Consider the following 9,661-nt stretch of genomic DNA (forward strand, 5'->3'; position numbering starts at 1 on the left):
ATAAGAAATCCTAATGCTGTTTCATGTTAAATATTGGTGTAAGTTCTGAGAGTTGCCCAATTCTGCAATTCCAAGCCTGGGTATGACCAGTGAATGCAATAGTACTGTGATACTTTTTGGCTGGTGTTCTTTGAAATGAGTCAGTTTTCTCTTCTATAGGGAAAATACAGGACTTTTGGTTTTTGTTAATTGTCCAAATGAGTGAGATGTAGACCTGTTGGTGTGAACCAGAGGAAGGCCACAAAAATGTTTGGAGCACCTCTCCTATAAGGAACATCTGAAAGAGCTGTGATGGTTCAGCCTGGAGAACAGAAGCCTCTGGAGAGACCTTATTGAGGTATTAAGGTCCTTATTGAGTAATTAAAAGGGGACTATGAGAAAGATGAGGACAGACTTTATAGCAGAACCTGTTATGATAAGACAAGGAATAACAGGCTTAGACAAAAAGAGAGCTGATTTAGGTTTGAAATAAAGAAGAATTTTTTACAGTGAGGGTGGTGAAACACTGTAATAGGTTGCTCAGAGAGGTAATGGATGACCCATCCTTGGGAACACTCAAGGTCAGGTTGCTCCCAGCAACGTGGTCCAGTTGAAAATGTCCCTGCTCCTTGCAGGGTGAGTGGACTGGCTGAGCTTTAAAGGACCCTTCCAACACAAACCATTCTGTGGTTCTATGACAGCAGTGACTGAATGCAGAAAAATCAAGAAAATCAATAAATCACTAAGCAACCATGCAGGAGACAGAATAATGGATCTTCCTCACCAATAAGAACAGGTATTTACAAATAATTTACAAATGTAAGCGCAGAGCTCGGTAAGTGTGTTGCAATATCTGCAGACACAGAAGTGCCAGACACTGCAGTGAGGCAGAACAGCAGATCCCTGCTGCTCTGGGAGATCTCTGCTGACACAGAAGCTCATTATCACTGCAATTGCTGCTTTGCTGCTGCTCCATGCCTGGGTAAAGGGAGCACAACGGGAAGGGACCAAGGCTGTGAGAGTGGAACGGATTCTGAAAGAGAAAACCTAACGTACCAAGACCCGCTTTGTGCTCATCAGAGAAAAAAGCCTCTGTCTCTCGAAGGAGATAAGGACACCCACACCCACATCACTGCTGGCTGAAGTGGGCAGGTCACAGGGAATCTGACAAATAAATAGCTTCACTCAGGGGCACCTCCCTCATAATTCAGAAGCCAAGTTTGGAGGAGAGCAACAAAAACATCCTTTGTGATAACAGCAGGAAACTTGTGTGCATCTAGATAACTTGCGGATAGATAAGCTTGCCAACAAATCTCCAGTGCTAAAAGGAGCCGTAAGAGTCTTGTGGAAGGGCAGTGGAGACTGAAGTGGTTCTACCTAGACCAGCTCTAATGCTGAGAGATAATATCCAAGTGCGAATTATACAAATTGTTGGCTCAACCACTGTGGTAAAGAGTGAAAAAATTCCTGAGGGGTTACCAAGGGTTACCTCAGGCTTTGACAGATTCCAGAGGCAGCGATGCCTGTCAGAGCCATGTGATTGCTTAGTCCTTGGCATCAATAAGAGCACTCAGAATAATTCTCTCTCAGCTCAGACCTGCAGGCATCTAGGATTTGGGAAAAAAAATAAAACAACAAAATCCTGAAGCCTTGCTTGAGAGCAATAGGATAAACCCAATAGACTTGCTGAAAATGCAAGAAGCAGGGAAGGAAGAAGGTGATGTTTCATATTGAGAGTGATCCTCCTCTTCTAAATGCGATGACCATGTTTTTAAAAACAGATTTGAAACGTGTCAGAAATCCACAGAAAATAAAAGGATGCCAAACCTTACACTAAAGGAAATTCCAAGCAGATAAAATTTTATTTGGAAAAAATCAGCTGTCACTCAGAAAGGAGAGTTGATTAAGAAGGAAATGCTCACCAATGGGCCCTCTTTGCTATGCAGTATAAAAAACAAGGGAACAGCACTGAAGGATGAATATGGGAAGCTTCTGTTGCTGAAACCATTTCCTAGCAATCTCTCTAGTTGATTTATGTCTGCCTCAGTGATTGATCTGTAGCAATAATTTGCTGAGCCTGCAGAATGTGCATGATCATAAATGTGAAGGTGTAGAAAGTCTCAAACATAGAATTTCAAATTTGCCCAGAATAAAACACTGAAAACTGCTGAGAAATACAGTGGAATATCAAGAACAAAGCTTTCACTTGAGATCATATCTGTGTCAGCAACAACAAAAATTGTTAGCTAGCCCCAAGAATGGGCAAAAATGGATCAATTTTTTGATCAAAGAACATGAAGAAAAGTATCCAAAAGTAAGTGGTATGACCAAGTTCTTTATTATACTACCAGTGTTCTGTTTTCAGTTTTTCCAACTATTAAAGTGAGGAAGTCAAACTTCTCACATCATGCCCTCAAGTTAATTTGTATCTGCTCAATACCCCAAATGATGTGTAAAATCAGTCATAATTGTTGTGAAAAACACAGATATTTTGCATTCCTTCCTGATTTCAATGTTACTTATTTTGCCAATTCATCCAAAAATTAGAACACAAACATAGAGAAAATCTCTAGCATTAAAATAAATTGTTTTTGTAAAAAATAAAGTATATTATCTGTAATTGTATATTGTAAATATACAGTTGTATATTGTAAATATTGTAAATATCTGTAAATGTATATTGTACAGGATTTTTAGTTATTTACTTGGTTTATGAGAGTATTTTGAAAGGTAAATAGAACCTAAATGCTGTAAGTAAAGAATCCATTATCCCTGGAAGACTGATTGCCATTACCAAGGTCATAATTACCACCACTTAACCACCTCTAAAGTCATGTAATTCTTGTATCTTAATGATATCAACAGAGCTCCTCTAAAGTACCCTAGAACTTGTCATCTTCAGTGTCAGTGTCAGCTGAAATTTTTGCCATTAACTCATCATCTGTGTTGATTAGCACTCTACTCTGCACACACAAAGATGAGCTTTCCAGGGAGCACCAGAGCCTTTTGCAAAGCCTAAATCACAGAAATTTGCATTTGCACACATTTTCATTCTGGTAATTATAGGGTTAGCAGTGTGGGTTGCATCAAGCTGAAATGTGGAAAAAAAAGTGAAAAATAAACTGTCCCAGAAATCAGACAAAGTATTTCTGTTGGCAGCCCTTTTGTGGGGCAACAGGGCATGTGGTGTGGAGCAACTTCAGAACTCAGCTGATACTGTATTTTCTAATTGTGATACTGTATTTTCTAATAACAGATTTCTATTTTGGAACAGTATCTTAGACTATCTTAAGCTAAATTTAGGATCAACAGGTAATTTATATGGCTAATGATGCTTGTAGATGGTGGTTTTCTTCCCCTTCTCCTCTCCCTGCCCAAGGCCTTTATCAGTAAGGGAAATCATAAAATACCATGTAGCACACGGCACTTGGACAATGTTGCACACCATAAGTAGGGGGAAAAGAAATTCCATAAAATGTTCCAGGCTTTAGAGTATTTTCCTCTGAAATAAATTCCAAACAAACAATAGCAGGTCATTGTTTCCAAGAGTTTTGTGCAAGAGGAAGGAGAGAAAATGTGTATTCACTAAGAGCGAGGAAGGGGTAACCCAGCCTTCCGCCCAAAGCAGATCCAGGGCTTGTATAGTTTGGATGCCCTGCAGGATGGAAAAACCATGAGCTCTGTGGGCTTCAGGGTCTGGCCACCCTCAGAGTGAATCCTGTTTTCTTTTATTGAGTTGCCATTGCTTGTAGCTCCAGGCTGTGCTTGCTGCCCCTGTTCCATCACAGGGTGCTCGGGGTATTTTGTGTTTTGGAACTTCTCCTGCTGGAGGCATTTCAAGAATCATTAAAACCACGGCACTGCCAAGTAGGTCTTGAAAGTGAAACATCATGATACCATGTCCTCAGTGAGTCCCTTAGGGAACATTCCTACAATCCCTTCACCTCTCTCTGGTCCCCTAAATACAGAGTTATCTAGAGCCACGGGAATGGTCCCATGATTGTTCAACATGTTAACAAAAATTGGTTAGAATCAAATTGGTAAACTGTGGATGGCATAGCTGAGTATTAATCTTTGTTTTTATAGACTAGGATGTATATTCTTAGTTTTTCAAGATCATTTTCTTCCTTAGATGTGTATTCAAAACCATCTGAAAACATCACCAGTCTGCTGTTGCAGAACAGTCTTCACTGGTATGAAAAATTGGTTTGTACACAAAGATGGCTGTGGCATATTTATTCATCAGTGTTCATTTTCACTGGCATGTTTTCAACAGTGCTAGTGATCTCATGCTTCCTGACCAGCTCTTTTTCAGGCACTGTGCTGAACTCTAATCAATGAATAAGAACCTTGAAGTGCTTATTAGCATTTGGTTAGTTCATTTTGCCTTATAATCACAACAAGGAATCTTCTGATACATAAACACAGACAGCAAAAATTCTCTGTCCACCCTCTCCTGGACCCGTGTTTCCCTCTGGCTCATTTACAGAGCATCTCACAAACCTCCTGGTGCAGTGCCTGTCCTGAGTGCAAGACAGTGGGACATGGAAGGGGATGAGGGGAGTGGGATGCTCTGAGTCAGCCCCCAGCACTGGCAGAGCTCCTGCTCTTCAGCACCTGATTGATTCAGGATCTCCTTATCCCTTCTCCGTCCCCAAAGCTCTCAGCTCCTCCACAGCTCTGGATGCAGAAGGGATCATTATGTGACTGCACTGCATTTGAGGGCCTGGGAACTTTAAGTAGGGATATAAATATTGAAAAGGGGGTGCCATGAAGACAGATCCAGGCTCTTCTTGGTGGTGCCAAGGACAGGAGGCAATGAAGAAAATGAAAGAAGTTTCACCCGAACATGAGGAAGAATTTCCTTCCTGTGCAGTGACCAAGAACTGGGACTGATTGTCCAGAGAAGGGTTGGAGTCCCCCTCACTGGGGATATTCCAGAACCCTCTGGACACAATTCTGTGCCATGTGCTGTGGGATGACCCTGCCTGAGCAGGGGGCTGGACCAGATGATCCATGGTGGTCCCTTCCAGCCTGACCCATCCTGTGATTCTGCAGTGGAGAAAACAGGCAGCTGCATGTCAGGAGTTTTCTTAAAGCCATGAAGAAAAGGTCAGCTACTATGACTTCAGTGCCCTTAGGTAAATAAACTAGAATATGTTTAAAACATTAATTTAAATTTCAAAGTGCACCTCTACACCTGGGAACAGAAAAAACAAAACACAAGCTTGGGACTTGCTCCCTCAGGAGCAGTGCCCTCAGCTATATGCAGTGAAACTTTCTGTTCCCCCAGAAACCTGTTATGTACTCACTGCATGTAGTTTTGCTGCCTCAGGATGCCAAAAGATATTTTGGCTCTACAGAAATGTAGAATAAAAATTTAAGTATAATTCTTTTTTAGCCAAAGAATTAGGTATGTGTTTTCTTTCTTTGCTACGATAGCATCAATAATTTAATTTTGCAAAATATTTCCTAGTCTTCATTTAATTGTGTAATACCACAGAATTAGCATGTGAGGTACAAAAATTCAGAAGATAGTTTGAGAAGGAGACAGAATTACCTCACTCAAATTTTTAAAGTAACTTCTCTTCATGGTTGTGCAGTCTGACTAAAACAATTATTGATCTTTAAACAGCATCAGACACTCCTGTTTGTATGTCTCAGAATTGTCAAATACTTTTAAATTAAGAAAATATCTTAATTTACTTCAATATTCGAGCACCCTTGTATGTCTCAGAATTGTTGAGTAATTTTAAATGAAGAAAATGTTTCAATTTTCTTCGAAATTTGAGCAGCCTACTGATGAGCATTAGGCAGGCTTCATCAGTGGCTGAAATACAGCACCAGTTTCCAGGTACCAGAAGCCAGGTGTGCCCAGGCAGGTCCCACACAGAGAAGCTGTTTGGTTCAGAGTGAGGAGAGCTTTGTTCCTGGTGCTAGAAAACACAAATACAATGCTCCAGGAAGTAGCAGGTGAAGTGCAGCAAGCCCATTTTCTCTCCAGACTCAGCCTTCCCCCACACACAGCCTCTCTGAAAGGAAACAGTGATTTTTAGATGTCTGTACAATTTCATAGTTCCATTACAGTGGCAACAACGGATTTCAGACTACCTCTTGACAAACATCTTCTGAAGGAAAAAGGATTACAAAATACAATTGTTGCCTTTAAAAATGTACAATCCCTCTGTGTGGGAGTAGGTGTATTTTTTCAGATGTGAAAGAAACATAGCTGCAGATACATCTCCTGCTAACAAAATAAATAGAGGTAATTCAAGTTAAAGTTAGCATGTGTGACAAAAAAGATTATGCTGATAACTTGCTTTTAATCTCTTTAGCTCTCTACTTTTTTGTCTTTAATTATGTGCATTAGTTCAAATGCCAGTGTCAATACAGATGAAGTCTTTCCCTTTCTCTCTAATTTATCTTCATGACTCATTTGCCTTCAAAAGGAATTTATTGTAATAACTATGGGATAAAATATAATCACTGACTGGAGTAATAAGGATTTTAAAAATATGCATATGTCTGTATTTGTTTTCAAGTTAAAGAAGCCCTGAGATGTTTTCAACAAGGTTAAATTAAATAAATCTTTCAGGAACTTTTGTTTGACTGACACTTTCAGCTCCAATATGAAGTCAGTAATGCAGCCCAAATAGCTGCCAGCAGATGCCTGCAAGATTTTTGTTCAAAAGTCACATAAAGACCCCAAGAAGGGGAACAGGTGACAGCAGGGAGCAGCCATGGCAGAGCTTCCTGAGCTCTGGGAATTGGGAGGAATTTCTGTGTCACCCCTTCCTGGACCCAGCCCCTCAGCAGGGCATGGGTTTAACACTTTGGTTTAACACCCTGCCTGCATATTTCAGATCTTTGACTGTTCCTGTGCACCAGAATTACCTCTGCTCTTTCTTTGGACATGTTAAATTGACTTAGTTCCATTCTTTGTTTAGCAGCTCCTGTTGATTTTACCCAGACTCCCTTTTCAGGTTTTGGACCCCTGTGACCTTTGTGGGGAAGGGTTGGTGTTGCACGATGTGTGACCCAGCCAGTGAATGGGACTTTGTGTGAAGGGCTGGACTTTGCTCATGTTGTTTAAAGCACTTGAAGCAGATTTCTACTCTGCAGTGTCATTGCTGCTATCAAGTTTTCTCTGTGCCCTTCACCACCACTATAAAAATTTTTTTATGCATCAAGTTTTAAAATGAACTTTCAGTGGTATTCACTAAATGTCCCCTTAATTACCAGTTCCATAAAAGAGTGGCTTGGATATAGCTCATGGATTGCTGGTATCATTTGAGGTTAGATCAAAGCTTGTATAAGAGATAACAACAATCTGAACATAATATTACCTTTGGAGAACAAGGATTTGTTATAGATCACAAAGCCTGGCTGCAGCTTGGACAGGATTTTAGAAGCAGAAGCATTATAGGCATATGGGGAGATGAGTGGAGATCATTAGAGTAGACATCAAAATAGCAAAGAAGATTTGGTCTGGGAGAGTAAAAAAGCATGGTAGAAACACCAGCAGGAATAAATAATCCACTTACAGATATCAAACTTCAGCCAAAAACAAAAACAAAAACAAAAACAAAAACAACAACAAAAAAAAAACCAAAAAAATCAAAACCAAACAAAACAAAACATCAAAAAGCTTTGCTATAACTAGATCAGAGAAATTTGTCATGTCCTCTCACTGTCCATCAGGTAAAACAGCACTGGGAATCTACAGAAGCATCCAGAAAGAAATAAAAGTTGTTCTCCACTGCAAATCCTGTACAGGACACAGCGGACTGAAGCCATGAGCACAATTTCATCTCTCTCCTGGATAATTGGCAGCTTCACTGAACACCTAAAACCCTCAGAACTCCTCCTGAGAAGCAAATTTAGTGCAGGGGTTTGGGAGCTGAACAACCCCTTCTGCCAGCCCTCCTCTCCCTGCAGCAATCCCAGCCCTGAGTTCCACCAGGCAGAAATCAGTCACACAGCCACAATTCCTACCTCTGCCAGGTAGAAGAGCTGAGAAGAACAGAAAAGTCATTTCTAAGGTGCCATTTTTTCTTTTCTTTAAAGTCCTTCACTGGATGTTACCCTGTAGGTGCAGGACATTTTCTAGTGTGACCCAAGGAATCACATTCTTGTAATAAGTAAATAATGTTAATTACTTATTTTTCTTTTTGCAAACCCAAACAGAGGATCTCAGATCCCAACATTGTGCTCATTCCTAAACTCACTTAGAGGGGTGTGCATCCTTTTTCCTCACACAATCACTCAAATTTGGATAAACAATTATTAGAAATTGGCCAGATCAATGAATTAGCAGATTTTGTAATTAGGAACTGTAAATAAATTGGTTACAGTTAAATTAATGAGAATTGTTAGTAAGTGCATTGAGCTCTGGTGTAACTTTACTGTCTCAGCAGTATTTATGATAGTGACTATTGTTATCTGGTGATATCAAACATTCTCTAAAATAATATTGATTACTTCTGCTTCATGCAACTTAGTAACATATTAAACTTTCTGACTGTTTCAGAGAAAAAAAAAGTCTTAATCTGCATCTCCATTTAAGAACTCCCTGAAACCAAAAATAATCTCTGATCATGTCTGCCAATGTGCTTGCTGCAAAAGAAAAACAGAATGCACCCTGTGATGAAATCCATCAGCACCACCTCATGCAGTTTCTCAGAGCTCTGTGTAGTAGTAGTCACCAACAGCTTCCACAAAAAAAAAAAAAAAAAAAAAAAAAAAAAAAAGAAAAGAAAAAAAACCCCATAAAGTCCCAGAAGAGAAATGGAAATCCCTGTGTGAAAAATGCATATTTTATGATTGGCTTTTTGCATATATTAAAATGAATATTATATGTGTTATGTTAGAAAGTTATGCTGTATTAATTTTCTTAAGTAGTGTGTTAAATATAGTTTTAGGTTATAACATAACATTAAAATACAAACTATGCTATGTGAGATACTTTTTTTAAAGAAAGGACTTGCACCAAGATAGTAGCCACAGGACACCTAAATCTTTCAGAGAAAGAGAATTTATTGCTCCATTATCAGGAGAAAGGAACTTCTTCCCACCTCGCTTGGGCAGGACGACACCTCAGGATTCAGAGGAAGAAGTTGACACTGACCAGACAGAATCCTGTGTTTGAATGGAATTTATGCATCATGTATGAGATGTATGAATATGCAATAGGCTATTGTTTTTAAGGGTTAATCCTCTGTTAACGTGGGTACTTTTTCAGGCTTATGCTGCCCAGAAAACGGTACCTGGACGTCTGTAACTCTTTGTTTCTATTGTCTCATATTGTCCTAATCCAAATTGTCTCAATTATTATTACTCTAATTATATTGCTATTTTTATAACCATTTGATTACTATTAAACTTTTAAAATTTTAAAAACAATTGTTTTGCATTTTTCACAGCTGCCTACACATAATTTCTTGATTAATAACAGTCGAAGCAGCATTCACCTGCAGAGAACAGGCAGGATGAGTCTGCAGGGCCCCAAAAGGTTATCCTGAATATGAGCGGAGCAAAGCAATCAAAATTGAATTTGTAGTGCAGGGCAGCATGAGGGAGGACAGGAGAGCTGCTCCCAGCCTGAGCTGCTGCTCCTTGCCTCGGTGATTCATCTGCAGCCAAAACTCCCAGCACACATGGAAGCGAGATTTGCAGCAGAGGG

This window comes from Camarhynchus parvulus, chromosome 1 (genome assembly GCF_901933205.1).
Source record: "Camarhynchus parvulus chromosome 1, STF_HiC, whole genome shotgun sequence".
In the NCBI taxonomy this organism is placed as follows: domain Eukaryota; kingdom Metazoa; phylum Chordata; class Aves; order Passeriformes; family Thraupidae; genus Camarhynchus; species Camarhynchus parvulus.